This window comes from Tympanuchus pallidicinctus, unplaced genomic scaffold (genome assembly GCF_026119805.1).
Source record: "Tympanuchus pallidicinctus isolate F22 unplaced genomic scaffold, pur_lepc_1.0 scaffold5, whole genome shotgun sequence".
NCBI classification, from domain to species: Eukaryota; Metazoa; Chordata; class Aves; order Galliformes; family Phasianidae; genus Tympanuchus; species Tympanuchus pallidicinctus.
The window spans coordinates 26,972,127-26,990,655 of record NW_026294769.1 but is presented as its reverse complement, the minus strand read 5'-3'; the positions used below and the strand labels follow the sequence as shown (position 1 = coordinate 26,990,655).

General features: G+C 41.3%; 1 long non-coding RNA gene across 1 annotated transcript; it reads left to right on the top strand.

Annotated features, from left to right (window-relative positions):
* The first annotated feature begins 14,670 nt into the window (after positions 1-14,670).
* Positions 14,671-18,529, top strand: LOC128090942 (uncharacterized). Its single transcript, XR_008211157.1, has 2 exons — positions 14,671-17,310; positions 17,347-18,529. It is a non-coding gene; the product is annotated as an uncharacterized LOC128090942 (long non-coding RNA).

Below are 18,529 nucleotides of genomic sequence, written 5' to 3'. Positions count from 1 at the left end.
GGTCACTGAAGCTCTGCCAGCGAAGAAGGCTGAGCCCTGTCCTGCTGGGTTGGCCCCTGCTGCTTGCTTTCTCCTGCTGAGCAAACGCCCCTTGCCCAAACTTCTCTTTCAAAAGCAGACGCTTGAAGTATAAAGCTGTGGTGAGTAGCCGTGGGTGCTGAAAATAAGGCCGAACAAATGTACTGGTGTGTTATGTTGATAGCAGGAAATAATTATCTGAATGATAAAAAAGAATATTTTCTTTGTTTACAAAATTATACATGCTTAGCTGTCATCTCTGATGGCAAGAATGCTTCTGTCTAAACTTCTGCCTAACTTCTAGTGAGCTGTGTGATAAGTGTAGTTTGTTTAGTTGCACTTCCAGAGGGCCCAATTCTGTATCTTCTTTAAAAACCAAGTGCCTGACTGGATCTTTGTTTCCTAACAAATGTATCAAAATGTGCTTCCTCCCCAAAATGTGTTTTATTACTTGTGTTTCTACTAAGACAGATTAATTATTTATTTTATTCTTAACTCTGCCTCTAATACATGTTCTTTATGCCATTACTTGATAGGTGTTCTTGGGTGAAATAATTTTCTCTTCTGACTCCAGCCACAATATGCATGACTATTTCTGGTTAAGGGTGTTTGTTATTTCTTAAAATTACAGAGGGAAAATTTTGACTTTCAGGTATTTCAGAGGTACTGTTATTACTTAAGGATGCTGTTCTATCATAGCGGATCACAGGGTCAATATCACTAAAGCAAAATTGTATGTCAGTCTGTGCAAGTGCCAGCCCTAGCAGAGGTCAGCTTCCTGTGGGTCCTAGCAGGTAGTTAGGAAGCATTTAGTTCTTATTTTATTTATAATCTTCAGTTTGCATTTACTGAAGACTGTGGTCTCTCAGGTGGAATACTGTTTGGTATTGGGTATGATTTTTAATATGAGAGAATTAAGATTTTATTTTAGATTAAGATGTTAATGTTTTCCTCTAACTCAGAGTTCTTTATTACATTTTTTTTTTCTAAGTGCTGCATTTATGAGTTATAAAATCTGAGTGTGTATCTTGATGTCCTTGCACTCCTCTAGACACCTTTCCTAGCTGGCATGAGGTAATGGGTCTCTAAGAGCCAGCTAGTACTGTAGCAACCAGTCAGTTGTCTTTCTTGGGAACAGTGATGCAAATTTGTAGTTGCTGTATGAACACAGATTTGTAGTTGCTGTATGAAATTATACAGGCCTGGGTGAAAACTGGAAGAGAAGGCAGAAGGCAGCAACAAAAATGTATTGTCTAACAAACTATAAAATGACTTCAGGCTACAGATGACAACAGTCACCTCTCCTTGGAAGAGGTGGCAGCTGCTGATGGTTGAGTTTCCAGTGGTCTGTCAGCAGGGGGACAAATCCAGACAGCTCTGATAATCAGTAGAAGGAGGAGATGGAAACATTCATCTGCAGCCAGTGATGACCTATGCGTAAGGGAGTGGCTTTATTTCCTCCAGTATAGTTTTGATTTTTGAGATCTGGAAATTGGAAAGGATTGCTCAGACTTCTGTGATTATGACAAGTGTAAAGCAGAGATGTTGGGTTCTTCTGTTTTGTTGTTCATCACTACCCCCCTCCACACACATGCATACTGCCATCCTATAATAGACAGGGATTAAAAGAAAGTAGAAGTTTTCCCGACTGCCTAGAGCATTGCTATGTTAGACTTGTGTTGTTCATGAGCTGAGGTATCTTAATAGCACAATGGATTTGTCTTCCAAGAATCAATCAGATCAATTGCTTACCATTGTTTAGATCCATGTTGATTATCCATATCTGCCATATGCTCTAATTTTACAGAATAAATATACAGTGTGGAGAAAAGTGCTTCCCTTTGTTTTGAACCTATCATCTGTTAATTCATTTCATCCCCCATCATTCTCTTAGTGGAAGAAACAGGGAACAGTTGTTTCCTTTATATCTTTTCTGTGTGACTCATAACTTTAAGAACTTTTATCAAACATTTCTATCAGTCATTTCCTTTCCAGGCTCAACAAGTCCCAGTATGTTAAGTTGTTCCTGTTATTGAAACCATTTCATACCTTTAAGCATCCTTACAGCTCTCCCGTGTACATTTTTTTTTATTACCATCTTTTTTCAAGGAAGCACCCGTTGCATTAAAACATGTTGTTTCGGCAGAAGCTTACACAATAGCATTCAAAACATTTATCATTCTATCTGTAATTTATCTGTTCGAATAGAGGGTTGTTTCTTTTATCCCGTGGCATTGTAGTGTATCTGAGAGACTTCAGTGAGGGACATGACCGAATGGCTTTTGCAAATCCAGGTGGATTTGATGAAGTGGATCTCCCTTTTCCTGTGGATAATGATTACTGTATTTCACATATACTAATAGCTTCCCAATATCATTTTATTACATCATCTTAGGTTACAGAATCTAACAACTTCCCAAAATCATTGTCAATCTAATGTTAGTCCTAAAACTTTGCCTAGTTTCAAACTGTACATATTTTTATTTGACTATTGGTACATATACTTACATTTCTAGTGTTGTCCCATGCCCACTCTGTTATCAGCTCTGTCTTATATTTGTCTAAATCACATCCAAGACCCCCACTTCAGAGCCTTTTGCTGTCACACTTTGCCTCTATTCCTATACAATTACCCCATCATTATGCATGAGTTCTAGATACTTACTTCTACGTAGAATAACTATCACTACTGACCCCCAAAAAAAGTGTATACCACATGCTTAAAATAACCTAAAGTACACAGATTGGGCAGTAGCCGTGTGATCACCATTCTAGCTAAACTGAAGTTTCCATTCAGGCCTAGACAAGCTCAGGCAAAGCCTGCCCAGCCTCAGTCGTGAGCCTCACAGAACAAAAGCACTCGGGAACTCTGGTCAGTGAATAAAGTGACCTTGAAAACTAAGAAAAAAAAAAAGTCTGGAAAGCATATCCCAAATTATATTTTGAGAGATCAGAACTCTGGTAGTGAAAGCTCTTAAGTAGCGTTTTGTATTTACAGGAGCATATTCTAGTAGCAAAGGAAGAAAGTACCACATGAAAATTGAAACCAGAAAGATAAACAAAAACAAGTTAAAAAAAAAAAAAGGGAGAAGAATATGAAGTTGCCTAATAAGTGCACTCAGAAAGAACACTGAGAAATTTCTGCAAGCGCCATGAAGAGATACGAAACATAGCTGTAAGAGACCAGGGTCATCTACACTTAAATTAGGTTAGGCTTAAAAATGCAAAAGCTCCATCCAAGGGCCTGGAAAAATATGCACTCATGGCTCAATGGAAGGGGGAAAAATTGAAAATAACAGTGCAGAAAGACAAGTGTACTTCAAACTGAATCTCGTATTGCTAACTCCAGTGTTTGTTTTTAATGTCTTGCTGCAATTTAGAGCAAGGTGTACTGCGCTATATAAAATGCGGCCTGACATCTTAAGTTGCAACTGTAAGTGGGGAGAAAAGCAAGAGCTGATTCTCTGGTGAAATGGTCCAGCAGGAAATGCTTTTCAATGCAAAAGTATTGTAGGTTGGATGTTAGGAAAAATTATTCTCAGAAGGAATGGTGAGACATTGGAACAGGCTGCGCAGGGAGGTGGTGAGGTCTCCATCCCTGGAGGTGTTCAAGAACTGTGTGGATGTGGCACTGAGGGATGTGGTGAGTGGGCATGGTGGTGATGGGCTGATGATTGGACTAGATGACCTTACAGGACTTTTCCAACCTTATTGATTTTATAATAAGTAATAGTTGCATGCTATTAGCTGTAACTGTAAACATAAGCTAATATATTGTGCTTATTGCCACCACGTTCCTATGATTCTGATCATTTGCATTTCTTTAATCCCTGCATGTGCTACTTTGTTCACATTCCTTTTTGCTGCTTTGCTCTGCTATCTGTCCAAATGCCATTTTTTAAAAAGTATGTAGTGTTACCCTATAGCAACATCTAGCATCGGATGGCATTTGCATGCTGCTCTCATTCAGTTCAATTACTGACTGTCCACAGGGCAGTAATTACTGTTTCGGGAAGCTAAGGTTAATGAGTAAATTGAGTTTTATATCTTCCTGGGTCATAAGATCCTGGAGTGTAAAATGTATCTGGATAGGATAGATTTAAATCATTGCAGTTGTGCTAGGCTGTGTTAGGAGCTCATATAGGCACCCTTAACGTTTAAGTGCCTGCTGAAACAGAAAATGTTGCTTATAAAAGGACAATGTAGGAGAGAGAGTCTGACCAGATAAACCTTAATTTTCCCAGTAAATGGAAACACCATGCAGTGAAGTCAGAAACACAAAGAGAAGTTTAGGTTTTCTGCACTAACATCAATTTTTGCCATACACTGCCCAACTCCCAATAACTTTCATGAATAACTGTTGGTTTGAGAGAGAGAAGGCTATCAGAGGGTTTTGTCTCAGGTAGTAGGCAGCTGCGGCCAGGTTCCTGCCCATCTCCAAAGAGGTGAGAAGGCAGTTACAGAGTCACAGAATGGCTGAGGGTGGGAAAGGACCTCTGGGTCCATCTCATCCAACCAAATTAGTGTGGGTCATCTGGACTTGTTTCAGTAGTTTAAAAAACTTAAATCAGTGGTGCCAGAGGAAGTCCAACGTTCCAGCTCTACCATGAAGAAAGAAACAGGATGCCAGCAGTGAGAGGAGGAGGAGGTTTGGCTGCTCTCGTGTATTGCTCAAAGTGTTAAAGCTTCTAATAGAGCACTGAGATTCACATTTTCCTGTATGGCAAAAGAGTAAATGAAATGAATAGGCAAAGAATGCAAATGTGAGTAGGGATGTGGGACAGCCAGTCCTCAGGTCTTAAATGGTGCATACCATGTAGCAATTCTGCTAAGAGCCACATCTGTGCTGTTTCTCTTGGGGCATTCAGTGCCTCGTGCTCCTCTTCTCCATCCTCTCAGCCTCCTTTGGGGTGGCTCCAGTGGTGGCTGACCTAAGGCTGACCTAAGGCAGACCTGGGCCTGTTTCCTTCTTCCTCCAATGGGCTGCACACAAGGCACATGTGGACAGCTTCATCTTTGATCTCCTGTAAAAGCTCTTCATCAGAAAGCATCTCAGCTATGGCCAGCACCTTGACCTCTCTCCCAATGCCATGAGCTGGCATGTCACCTTTCTCATCTAGGTCCATCCATTGTGTGAAGGAAAAGGCAGGTAGTAGGCTACTTTTTCTTTAGGCAGAAGGATTAGTGTTTGAGGAGAAAGCAAAGAGAAAATGGAGGCTGGATACATCACAGATTGAATTTAGATGAGGGAATGGAAGTGGGGGAGCAACTGGAGTAGAAATGAGACTAAAGAAGCAAATGTTAATGAGCTGCTGGAAGAGGAAACTGTGCTTGTTAATATTAAACCAGCGCTGTCAGGCTGTCAGAGTGCGTGGCGGTGATACCTACCTTGTCAGCACTAGCTGAGCTGAGCTGAGCTCCTGGTGTGCCCCTATGAGCCACCAGAGTCAGAAGCAGGGCAGCTGAGCACTGCAGCAGCTGCACACAGGCTTAATATTAAGAACGTACTGTAGGTCTTGGCAACAAAATTATTAGCGTATGACTGGAAGAATCTTTCAACTAGAATCCCTTCTGTATGTACTTTGGTCATTTCTTAATTATGTACGTAGAGCAAAATCTCTTATTCTAGCATTGCAGTGTTTGGCTTGATTTCCCATCTGCTACACTGCACAGTAGTACCAAAAGAGAGGTGGATTAAAGTAGGTAAGTATTTCATGCATAGGATAAACCTGCATAATGCCATTACATTATATGTCCTTATTCCTCCCCTTTGGATACACAAACACCTAAATATAAGTTAAATGCTTTGAAAATGATGACGATAATCAGAAGGGCATGTCCTTGACCATTCATCTCTGGCAGAGACATAAGGAATTCCTCAAATTTTACCCCATTTATATGTATGTTATGGTATTACAAGACACACAAAAAAGGTCTCTCTTGGCTTTTCTTTGCTCTTCCCCCCCCCCTTTTCTTTCTTAATTTCCAAATAATATTGCTTATATTTCACAATTCTTTTCCTTCAGTCAGATGATGGTGCTCTTTCTTAACGAATAGTAGTTATTTTCAGAGAATCATAGAATCATAGAATGGTTTGGGTTGAAAGGGATCTTAAAGCCCATCCAATCCTAACTCTCTATCGTGAGCAGAGCTGCTACGCACCGGATCCTCAGCCGCCCTGGGTAACCTCTTCCACAGCTTCACTACCCTCCAAGTAAACAATTTCCCCCTGACATCTAACCTAAATCTCCCCTCTTTTAGTTAAAACGACTCCCCCTTTTGTTATCACTAGCTGTCCATGTAAAAGGTCAGTTTTCCTCCGGTTTGTAAGTTCCCTTTTATTATTATTTGTTAATATTGTTAATCTTTCCATAGCCCAGATGGACATTTCTAAGAGAATGACTACATGAGTGCTTGCAGCTGTGGCCAGAACATAATACAGCCAAACACTGTCATGAGTATATGTGACACACCCAAAACTCAGTTCCAAACAGTGTTGGGGCTGCATTTTAAGAGCTCATTTTAGTTCTTAGACTTCTCCATGAGAATCCAAATGCTTGTTGCTGCTTGATTAGCCAAGAGCCAGCTGACACCCACTGAAGCTGTGGGTGGAGATCTAGGTTCACATCCTTGGTAACTGTTCTCTCTTCTTGACGAAAGCAGAATGGATTGGAATTGTGATTTTGAACCCGCTTCATAACTTTTTAATAAGGTTTTCTTTTTCTCGTGATAGACACAAATTTCAGATCTAGGGTTCTGGTGTACCCAGAGCTCTTTCCAAAGCTACCTCTGATTATATTCACTCATGATTCTAGTCTTGAAGAGACTGTAATTTTTTCCTCACATTTTGAAAGGTTAATCTCATTAGCAGTAAGAGGTCACATCATGTGGTTAAAAAAAATAGTAACATATGTCTAAATTTCCAGTATGTGAGCAGACAAAAAATGAGAAGGGTAAGAAGCAGTTGTTGTATCATCTAAATCTGAATGCTTATATTAGGTTTCTACACCGCATCATTCTCAGGAGTCATCATCTCTTTCACTGGTAGGAAAGTCAAGAGAAATTGTGCTCCGAATTTATGTATCATAATATTTGCATTTGATTATATATCAAATACCTTTTAAGTTGCTGCAAATATCTCTCCTTCTTCCCGGTCTTCAACTTCTTAAGCTGCAAAGAAACTGATGCTGCTGATTGGTCTCTAACAATGAACAACAGAGGAACTTTGAGAAAGCCAAAAGGGACCTGAACTCTCACCTGACCTGAACTATGAGACCTTTATGAACGGAACCATACATGCATTTAATAAATGAGCTGAAGGACCAAAGAACGTGTGGTTTTGAAGATCTAACTACAGGCAATTAAATGGTTGTGGAGCCAACAGTGTATTTCATGGAGCAAAGGCACGATTCCAGCAGAGCCAGGCAGGCCAGTGCTGTCACGGGCAAAGCAGCTGCACCTGTGGCCCTTCCCAGCAGGTTTGTAAGGGACCCTATGCTGATGGAGCTTCCTTGCTGCTGGCTTCAGCGACCCAAAGGTCACAGAGACCTTTAATCTGTATCTAGCTAGATGAAAGCCCCAGCAAGTACACCTAGCCGTGCTATAATGGCAACTTTGATTACAGCATAGGTATTTTGCAAAATAGAAGATCTCGAGAGCCGAGGTCGGGATGTGATTATACAAATTACAGGCATTCCTAAAAGCACGGAGGAAAATAAAAACAAACACAAAATGAAAAGCCCATTGATTAGTCTGTTTTAATCCTGATGACCAGCTATGTCAAAACATTTTCCAGGAGTCACTGCAGCCTCAGCTGTAGTAAAGGAAGCATCGCCTGGTGGAATCTCACATTTGGTGAGTGGGCAGGAGGCATCAGAAACCTCCTCTGATGAGGACAGAGGTAAGGAATGTGGTGCTGGCTGCTTCTGCTTTGGCAAATAGCTAGCTCTCAGAAAGCATAATTAAGTTTCTGTCTTCACAATGTGATTTCCATTTGCTCCCTTAGGTTTAAAAATAGTGAAACAATTTCAGCAATTGATTACACTCTCAGCTAAATTAAAGCGCGGAGGAATTAGGGGTTGCTTCTCTTGTCACCCAGTAACAAAGTGTCCTTTTCTTCTTGTCCTTGCAGCAGGACACTGCTGCTGTCTCCCTGCCTGTGGCACTGGTGGTCAGGGTAAGTTTTCTGTCACTTTTTCATTCATATACCATCTGGAGCCTTTAGGCCTGTTTTTACCCATGGGCCTGTCATTCCTTGCCTACATGGTCTTATGAAATGGGAACTGCTTGGTCTTTACGAGCATCTTTCACAGCGCTTTAACTTGGCTGGTTTCAGTGGAAATCCTCCAGATGTACTGGGAACTAAAGCAGCCTTGGGGGTTATGTGGGTTATGGACTGCTCCAGTGTATGTGGGCAATGTTCTCTGGCTCAAAATATCTTTGTCGTGGGAAAAAAATATATAAAAATAACCCTTTTCATTCTCCATTCACAGACATGTCTTTAACGTTGCCCTATATTTCTCTTAAAACAATTTATTGCATAAGCTGATATTAGATATATTGGATATTGGCATAAAAAGACTACAGTCTGCAGTAAAGGCCAAGAATGATGAACACACATGCAAGTTTTATCACTACTTACTAATTGGGCATCTTTGTGATTAAATAATCCCTAATTCAGAAGCGTATCACCTGCTCTCGATACGACAGCAGAAATAATATATCTGTGCTGTGATTCTGGCATAATTTCAGCTCTTCCACAGAATTTAAATAGGGACCATATATCGCAGTTAGCTTAGGCTTCGGGCTCCAGCAGCTCTCTGTGAATAACGAAGAGGAAGCGATTTGCTCAGCTGGTGGAGTTGACTGCAAGGCATTACAAAGGAGGTCAGAAAAGGAATAAAGCTGCTCAAAATGGGTTAATGGTATAATAGTAATAATAATATCAAACTGCATAACAAAAATGTTTGCATTCAACTGAATATGTAGTGGATGGCACAGTGATGTCCAGGGCTTTATGTTCTTCTGATTTAATGATCTTCACCACAGCTTGAGGCCTTTTGTCTCGTCCCCTTCTCCTGACATCAGCTGGAAGAGACGGAGATTAAAACAAGGGTAATTTCCCCATGGTCGTTGCTTGGCACCATTTCTGCTTTGTTCAGCAGTGAGATGAAGTTTAAAGGATGAAGTGCTGTCACTCAAACTGATTTCCCCCCACACCCTTCCTTACCAGGGTTAACCACTTGGCTGGTCACCAAGGGAACAGTGGCTCCCTTGCCCATCCCATGGCCGTCCTACAGCTTCACATGGGGCGCGTCACAGTAATCTCGTTATGAGGTTGGATTTGCCATTGAAGCTTGAATTCCCAAAACAGGAGGGGAGTGGACTAATGCAATTAAGCAAATTAGAGTTTGGATCCATTGTGTGCTATTTATCCAGTGTCATTGGAAAAGACTAGCTGGTTTACTTTCTCTGATAGAAATACTAGCTACAAGAAAATACCCCAATCGCTTTCCCTTATGCTGCATTCATACTGCAGAGCGCTCTCTGCTTTAAGGGTCTGTGCAAGTGGAAAGGTAATGACTCCCTTGACTGAAATCCTGAATTGTCTCTCTCTTTTTCACAAGATTCCCGTCACAGTGGATCCAATTATTGATCTTAGCTGTGTAACATTTGTGGTGTTTAAGGTAAAATAGGTAGAAGAAGAGTTTCATGGACTTTACATGGTTATTAGTTACAGTGATTTCGTATCCAGGTGGTGTTTTGGTTTCTCCTTGCTTATAGTAGGTCACAGTGGGCACCAGACCAGAACAAAACTCCCATTAATTTTAAAACTATTTTGATACAAAATGCTTCACAAGTGCTACAAATTGCTGTTTTAAAGTATGCTGACTTTTCTGGAGATAACTCAGGCATGCATAGTAATTCTCTGGATATGTAGATTATTAAATGCCTAAGATGGAGTTTTCTGCCTTTTGTCAAGGATGCTAATCCAGTTCTCTTTCTCTCCCTACCAAGTAAACAAAGCAGCAAAGCGAACCACAGCAAGAATCAAGAACCATAAATCTTAAACCAACATCCTGGCGTGTAGGTTCCAAAAGCAGCACATCTCCCTCGCAGCCTGGGAAGTGCTGGGGACAGTGGTACCCTCCTACAGATGCTGCTGCCTTTTTGTCTAAGCATCTCTTCCTGGGAAGGCAGACAACTGAGTGGAGCACCTGGGAACCTCTTGTAGATATCAGTTGTTGAGTGCACAGGAGGTTGGTGCTTGTTCCCACACTGAGTGTGCTGCCACTGCTGTTCTCTCAGATAAATCCCAGTCTGCTGCTGGACACTGCAGGCAGAAGGGCTGAGAACATGGTTTATTGCTAAATAAGGTCATTGGTTATAAGCTCTGTTTCATAAAAAACACGGTCCCTATCCTAAGCTGCTTACAAAATAGACATATATTATGTAGACAGTGTACTTAGTCCCTAAGGATAATGTAACCTAAGCATTTTTGCCTGAAAATGAGTAACTTCAAGGTTGAGTCAGTATTGAGGATGTCTGTCACAAACTTAAGCATAGAATGTAGTGCAGATAATGCTGTGTTTACTTGAAAATCGTCATGCAGGTATTTCAGTGTCCATAAACTCCCAGCATATTAGAGCTGAAGTGATACAAGAGTGAAATGTGAGTATGCTAGAGCAGAAGAGACGTGACCAAGGCTTACGGAGTGAGCTCACCACTGTGGTGACAATAGCCATACAGTTTGGCTTAAAGTGTTTTAGTATTTATGGTATCAGATTAGATAAAGACTCACCAAAAATAAAAGGGTGAGATTAATGTTCTAAAATCTAATGTTCTAATCTTTTTCCCTCCCAATATCATTACAAGATGGAAATAAGGAACGAATTATTTCCTGTGCATGTTCTTACATAACGTCAATATAAAGCAGTCACGTTTTGCTTGTCTATTTTTTTCCTTTTATCATGTTCAGATTTAAATGTAGCCTTAATCCTGTATATCCTGCTTTGAAAAGCTTAGATCTGTAATGTGTTGTACAGCAGTCTTTAAAAGGCGTTATCCATTAAAAAGTGTGTGGTAGCCTTGAGATAACAATACAGATTTCAATTCTTGATTTTATACTTGACAGTTTTGCTTGGATAATTTTCTTCATTCCAGACAAAGTTCAGAAACAGAGAACTCTGATTAAGAAAAAATGAAAAAAGAAACAAACAACACATCATTTAATATCTTACTAGATTAAATATGTAGTAATACAGTTTTATGGGCAAATTCACAAAAATACGAAACCATATAGAACAAAGTCAACAGGCTGACCAGAGAGGCTCTGAATGCTCCGTCCCTGGAGGTGTTCATAATCAGGTAGGATGGGGCCCTGGGCAGCCTGGTCTGGTACCAGATCTGGAGGTTGGTGGCAGGGGGGTTGGAACTTGGTGATCCTTGGGGGTCCCTTTCAACCCAAGCCTTTCTGTGATTTTGTGATCCCATAATGGCAATTTAAATGCTATGAATTTATCCTGTATTCGGAATATTCATCATGCAGCAGGTGGGTGCGACTTGCTCTGGAGGAGGTGGGCCCAGCCCATGTCCAGGCACTCTGGATACCAAGGCATATACCTTGCTTCACCCAACATGGGGCAACAAGTGCACCGAGCAATAATTACCATTTCCCCCCTCCTTTCTTATTCTCTTTCTGTTTCAAGAGAGCAGTGAGCTCGCCCGAAGGGCAAAGATGATTTTGATGCTCTGGATGAGCAGAAGATGAAGAAAGGCACAGGTATGCTTAAGGGAAAGAGTAGTAAAAGAGAAATGTAATGCCAGAAGTGAGCCTGCCTTTCTGTGCTCTGGGTGTAGGTTTCTGCCATGCAGTCACGTAAGCACAGTGGGTGTTTGCTTAGACTGCAGGATCCATTCGTATCTTTATAATCTCTTCTGGAACTTGTTAAAACAGTGCCTAGTTTGAGGTGATGAATGCTTTTCTTGAATGGAGAAAGTATGGGGTACAGAATCTATAATTAAAGCAACTAAAGAGAGCTGTAAAGTTACAAATGATGATAAGCTTAAAAATAATTAGTGACAAGTACCAATTTAATAGATGTTAAAGATCTTCTTCCTGCTTCAGAGGAGACGTGTTATAAAAATTGATGCACATCTCTGGAGCGTGCCACTGCATATTCCCAGTAACAAAAGTCCAAAAGAAGATACAACCTATTGTGTGGCAGAAGTACTGCAAGATCCAAATACATCGCTGCTGATGGATAGCAAGGATGAGTCAGGTGTGTATTGTTTCCACTCGGAGATGGCTGTCATACTGGTGTGCCACGCATTATTGTTCACTGCCTGCTGCTGAAGGGCCCCAGTTTTCAATATGAGCGCTTGGGCTGAATAATCACACATGGCTTTTATTGAGAAGTAACACTGATCCCTGTAGAAAAGGCAGAAGTGACTAAGACTGAAAAGAAGATAAAAATAACAGACCTTTGCAGTTCCACTACAGGGAAGGCTCTATTTATGATACAAATGATACATTTGTGTGTCCGTGACAGTGAATTAAAAATGAGAGGAATAAGCTTGCTGTTGAAATGAAACTGCACTGCAGTGCTGCTCATTAACTCCCACATGAGGCTGTCAGTTCTCCGAACAATGTTGCTTGCCCCTGAAGGGGTGAGTGGCTTCTTCACCGGTTAACACAGGAAGCAGAAGGGCCTCCTGGGCCATGTGATGTGGATTTGGCAGTGTGATCATTGTCCTGAGGCAGGCAGCAGATATCACACATGGCCACACGTCTCACAGAATCATAGGCATTAGAAGGGACCTCCAGAGATCATCAAGTTCAACACCTTGGCTAAGGCTGGTTCCCTACAGTAGGTCACACAGGTAGGTGTCCAGATGGGACTTAAATTTTATCTGCACAGAAGGAGACTCCACAACCTCTCTGGGCAGCCTGTTCCAGTGCTCTGTCACCATTACAGTAAAGTTCTTCCATGTTTGTATGGAACTTCTATGTTCAAGTCTTGGGCCATTACTTCCTCCTCCCTCCCCTCTTCCTGGCTCCTTTTAGTCTACTGGGAAAAGTAGAGAGAGAATACAAGTCACTGGAAAGCTACACTGATGTTACTAGTGGAATGAGAAAAGGTTGAGCAAGTTCTCTTATTCAGACTGTTCTCAGTTAACATGCTCATTAGCCTCAATGGGCGGCTTTTAAGATGCTCCTGATCAGCTGTTTCCTTTCTTTTAGCCCACAGAATTGTTCCTTTTCAAAGCAAACTGAAGTTACCTTCTTATCTTCGGGAATCTTTCTTGGCCATCCTGATAAAATGGCAGTTCTAAAGAAGTGATAAAGGACTGCCTATTTTGGGGCTTCTTTTCGGCCTTTCTATGAATTTCTTTCAAAAGCACCCTTTTTTTGCTAGGATCAGTTCCTCACCATTCCACATTTACTCGTGTATAATTTTCTAAGCTTTGTTTTGTATTTGTTATTTTGTCTTCCTGAGAACTGCTAAGATCCAGTGCAGAGGTTGGATCTTTCCTTACATTTAAAAAATTCTGTTGAGATCCCTCTTGTACAAAACAGCAGACGAAAGGCTGATCCATGTTCTATGTCTTGTCATTACTTGTTCTACTCAGTCACATATTTCTCTTTTACTTTCCTTTATTCAACTATCTCTGGATCTTTACAAATCTCTCTTTATCCTATTTAATTAATGCATAAATGAAGGATGCTCTAGGGTTGAGAGCATAGAAATCAGTTTGTGTTGCTGTTTCCAAATGCCAGTGACCTGGATTTAGGAGTTAGGGCTTTGTGTTTTGAGATGAAATTGACAGAACTTGCCATAAGCAATTTGTGAATTGAGAATTACTTATAATCATTGTGTTAGGAGTAAACAAAACAAATAATGAATTTTGGAAAATCATAACCAGATCTAAGGCAGTTTGCAAACATATACAGACGCAAAATATGCTGAGTACATTTTATAGATAATTATCCACTCAGCTCTAGTCCCCAGTCTTGCATGGGTCTAAATTTAATTTACCACAAAATTGTCTATTACCTAATTTTATTAAGATCTTCCTAGAGCCTGTCATAGTTGTGAGCCACCAGAATAACATTTTGCTATCAGCCAATTTGGTGAACGGGGACATTCACTTCCTCTTCTAAATTGTTAATAAATAGTTTGCAAATGCCAATTATGTTGTGATAGCCTTGACAAATTCAGCAATCAACCGCTTTCCATTTTGCCAGTTATTCCCACATACTTCTCACCTTGTGGTGAGTTTTCAGCTCGTTGCAAGATGAATTTGCCCTAGAGGTCCTCAAGGCTAGGTTGGATGGGGCCCTGGGCAGTTGAACTGGTGGGGGACAGCCCTGCCCAAGGGCTTTGAGGTCCCTTCCAACCCAAACCATTCTGTGGTTCTTTGATTCATTCTGTGAATTGTCAACAACTCCAAAGACAGATTTTATCAAAACTCATCAGAAAATAGCCAGTAAATTGCAGCTGCTGTTTGCTGTGTATTTCATAACCTCTTGGTGTTTAGAGGAAGGTTGGTTGTTCTGTGAAAGTGTCACCAAATTCGTTTTATTATTTTTAATGAATGCCTACACCAGTGCTGTATCACCCTTCGCACTCTCCAGGCATGGCAGCTGGTGTGTGATTCCATCTCTGTGCAGATGTCTCTGCCTGGCAGAGATATTCCTCTTCATCCTTTCTGCTGCTCCTCCAGTCTGATCCTGGCAGCCTCAGGCACTGAATGTGCCTTCCTGCTCTGCTCCCTGCACCGCAGGGCTCCAAGCCTGCACCCCACCTCATTCCTACCGCCAGGCAGGGAGGTATGAGCAAAGCACTCAGCTCCTCAGCCTCTTGGTGGGCAGGGCTACATGAAACCTGGAGTCAGAGAGCCCCATAAGGCTGGGAGAGAGGCCAGAAAAGTGAATTCTGGTGACATCTTTCTCCAGCTGAGGGGCTGGGGTGAGAGCATCATCCTCTCACCTGCCACAGCCATCATGGCCCTGCACCATTTCCTTGCTGTTCCTCACACGTCCTTGTTCCTAACTGAGCGTAAGGGTGGGTTAATTCAGGAAGCTGCAGTGCTGGTGTAAGAAAGGTGAGAGAATGAACATCTAAGTGCCCTCAGACCGAGCTACGTGCCCAAGAATCTGAGGTATTGTCGTGTTTTGTCTTTAAGGCAAAAAGATCTTCATATGAATATTGGACTATACAGAGGTAAATGTATTCAAATGCATTTAACATAAGATACTGAGATATTAGCATTGCTATTAGACACAGAATATTAGAGCTTTATTTCCATTACCAAGCAAGACATTGAATTGAAAAGGTATTTCTTCCTTCAGAAGCCATGAAGAGAATCCAAAAGCTCTCATATGATGAGACAACCAGGAAACTCCTTCTTCTCACCTGTTATTCCTGCACTGACTTTCCAGCATAATTCAGAGCTGAACTCTCCAAACTGAGATGTAGTAATTCAATTCGTTACCAGATTATACCTACAAAATGTGGGCAGTTTCTGTACTAAGCAACATATAGTACTGCTTCAAAACAGAAAAAAATGAAAGATCCCCAAAGCATCGTGAAGCCACAACAGAGATACAACATGGTCTGATTTTCAAGCCTTTTTTCTGAATTCTAATCATTCCATGTTAAGGACACTTCTTTCCAGATATGTTACAGATCCAAAAGTATGGTTTTGATCTGAAAATGCGTTTATTTGTATTTCATTATACAATCATAGAATCCTTAGAATTGGAAGGGACCTCTGAAGGCCATCGAGTCCAACTCCCCTACAGTGAACAGGGACACCAAAGCTAGATCAGGTTGCTCAGAGCCTGATCCAGACTTGCCTTGAAAGTCTCCTGGGACAGGGCATCCACCACATCTCTGGGCAACCTGTTGTAGTGCCTCACCACCTTCACTGCAAAAGATTTTTTCCTTATATCTAAAGAATTATCTATTTATTTTATTTATATTTATCTGTGAAAATGTGTTTGCTGGTACAAAAATATTGTCAGTGAATATCAACACCCTATTTCAGTGAAACACATTATTGCTGAGCTGTTTGTTACAGATGCAGGAAAAACTGAACACCTTTGGTTGTGCTGCTGATCAGATAGAAACTGTAATGAACCGTGGGATGTGTTAACAAGGAAAGCAAAGCTTGTCTTTGACATCTGAATAGGAGGTGCTAGCAGTATTTATTTAAATGCACAATTTAAAGAAAATGGCTGACTTGATAAAAGAGCTTGGAATTCTGAACATACCACTACTTGCCCATCTCTGGAGGTGTTGAAGGCCAGATTGGATGGAGCCCTGGGCAGTCTGATCTAGTGCCTGATTTGGGGCCTGGCAGCCCTTGCCATGGCAGGGGACTGGAACTAGATGATCATTGAGGTCTCTTTCAACCCAAGCCATTCTACGATTCTAATTCTATGATTCTAATTCACTTGTGGTGACTTCTCCATGTCTTTATACTTTGACTGTGCCTCCACCTTGTCCTGCAGTCAGTAGTCTACCTTCCAAGCATCCCTCTGGCATGTGGAAATCAGCTTAACTTGTTTATACTTCTCTCTGTATCAAGATAATGCATTCCTACTCATTGCCTTCTCTACCTTCCAGGCCTTTCGGTTTTGATCCCTAGGCACTGACAGGTGGATGAGTGTGTGCATGTTCTTTCAAACTCAATGACTGCACAACTCATTGCAGAGCCTGCTCAGATGAGTGTAAGCTGTGGGAGCTAACTTTGTGCTTGCCTCAAAGGTGCAATGCAGCCAAGAGCTTGGCTGTCCCACACTGAAGTGCCCCAAGCTTGGATGAACTAGGTGGATAGAAATGGTGTGTGGAAGCCCTGCTAGGGAAGCAGATTTCATTAACCAAAGAAGGCTACTGCTTTGCAGGAACTAACACTACAGCCAGCGGTCCTAAAGGTTTAGGATCAATTGTAGGTGGATGAATTAGAATTACTGCAAAGAGACAAAACAAAGAATGCAGCATATCTGTCCACAGCATCTTAGGAGGAATCAAAGTGCCAATAGAAAAAAAATCTATTTTTTGCTTCTGTTGTGAACAGAACAGAAATTCAGAAAAGAAATAATTGATGATATGCTTGGAGTAGGAGGAAATGAGACAGTGGAAGCAAAGCTCTGTGGAAAAATACTGATGTTTTAATTGCTAAATTCAGCACAGATATATCTTAGGAAGCTAATCCTATTGGATGTTTGCTGTATTTGGATATTGGTTAGTTATCAGAGGTGTGTGTGTGTGTGTGTGTGTGTGTGTGTGTGTGTGTGTGTGTGTGTGTGTGTGTGTGTAGAACGTGGTCTTTTCTGCAGCCTTCTTTAGCCAGTTGTACTGTCAGGATGTATAATTCATAATCTTCTAAGAATGATGATGCGCTCATTGTAAGGTGGCACATTCCTTGCAGAACATACAAATTAATAACATTGCCAACCGATAGTCGGCTTATTAGTCTGTCTACTCAGCTTTTAAAATATGTTTCATAGTTCTGTGAAATATTTCTGGTGTTGAGGCAATATCAGACTACAACTAACAAACAGCATATGCAGTAATGCGTATCAGTTGCAACAAACAGAACCCACGAAAAGCGTTTATCTTCAGTAAGTAACAAGCATATGACTCCTCTGTATTGAAAGTCTTGATCTAATACAGGTAGCAAAATCAAAAACCCCAATAAGCAGCAAAGTATTTAAGGGTTGACCAGGAATAGCAGAAGCTGTCGACTCCAATTAAAAAGACACTTGATGAAATGCAATAAATCATTCTTTCAAAGTTAAGAAGCTGGAAAATGAGTGGTACGCAGTGCTGTGCTACCAACCGTGCAGATCCTAGGTGCTTGTATCTGCAGTGGTGAGTCGATGACAAGTTTTCAAGTGTCCGTGTGGATGTTTGATGAGGTCACAGGCAGTGTGTGAGAAGGAAAAAGCACACATCTGTGAAGAGTGAAAAGTGCACATTTCATTTCCTTAGTTCTGAACTCCATATGCTCTTGTAAGATGGGACACGGGCTTATTCACGCTTGCGATTCAGAGATGTCCCTGGTAAGAGGGCTTCATCCATGGGACCAGGAGTGGGCCCTACGAGGGAAGAGCAGTGGTGGTCCTTGGAGCTTTACAAACAAAATGGTTCAAAATGGACCAACAAGGCTAGAAGCTGGGCTGGGCAATGGGTTGTAGGGGAACCAGTGTTGGATGGAGGCGCTTAAATTCTGCCTAAGCCCTTTTTCTGGTACTGAAGTCCCTTATAGGAGCTCCTCATGCAGCTATTTCCATTCCCCATTGAATTCTGGCAATCAGTAATATTTTAACAGTAAAGAGCTAAGGCCTTTATTAGCAGGATGTTCTGCAAGTAGGGAACAAGCAGTCACAAGTGCAATGTGACTCTAGGGACCAGGAACAAAGCTTCAGAAAAAGTCTTCAGGGCTTTGAATCCCCCAAGGAGAGAGAGCAGTTGAGAGAAGAGACTGAAAAAAATAATAA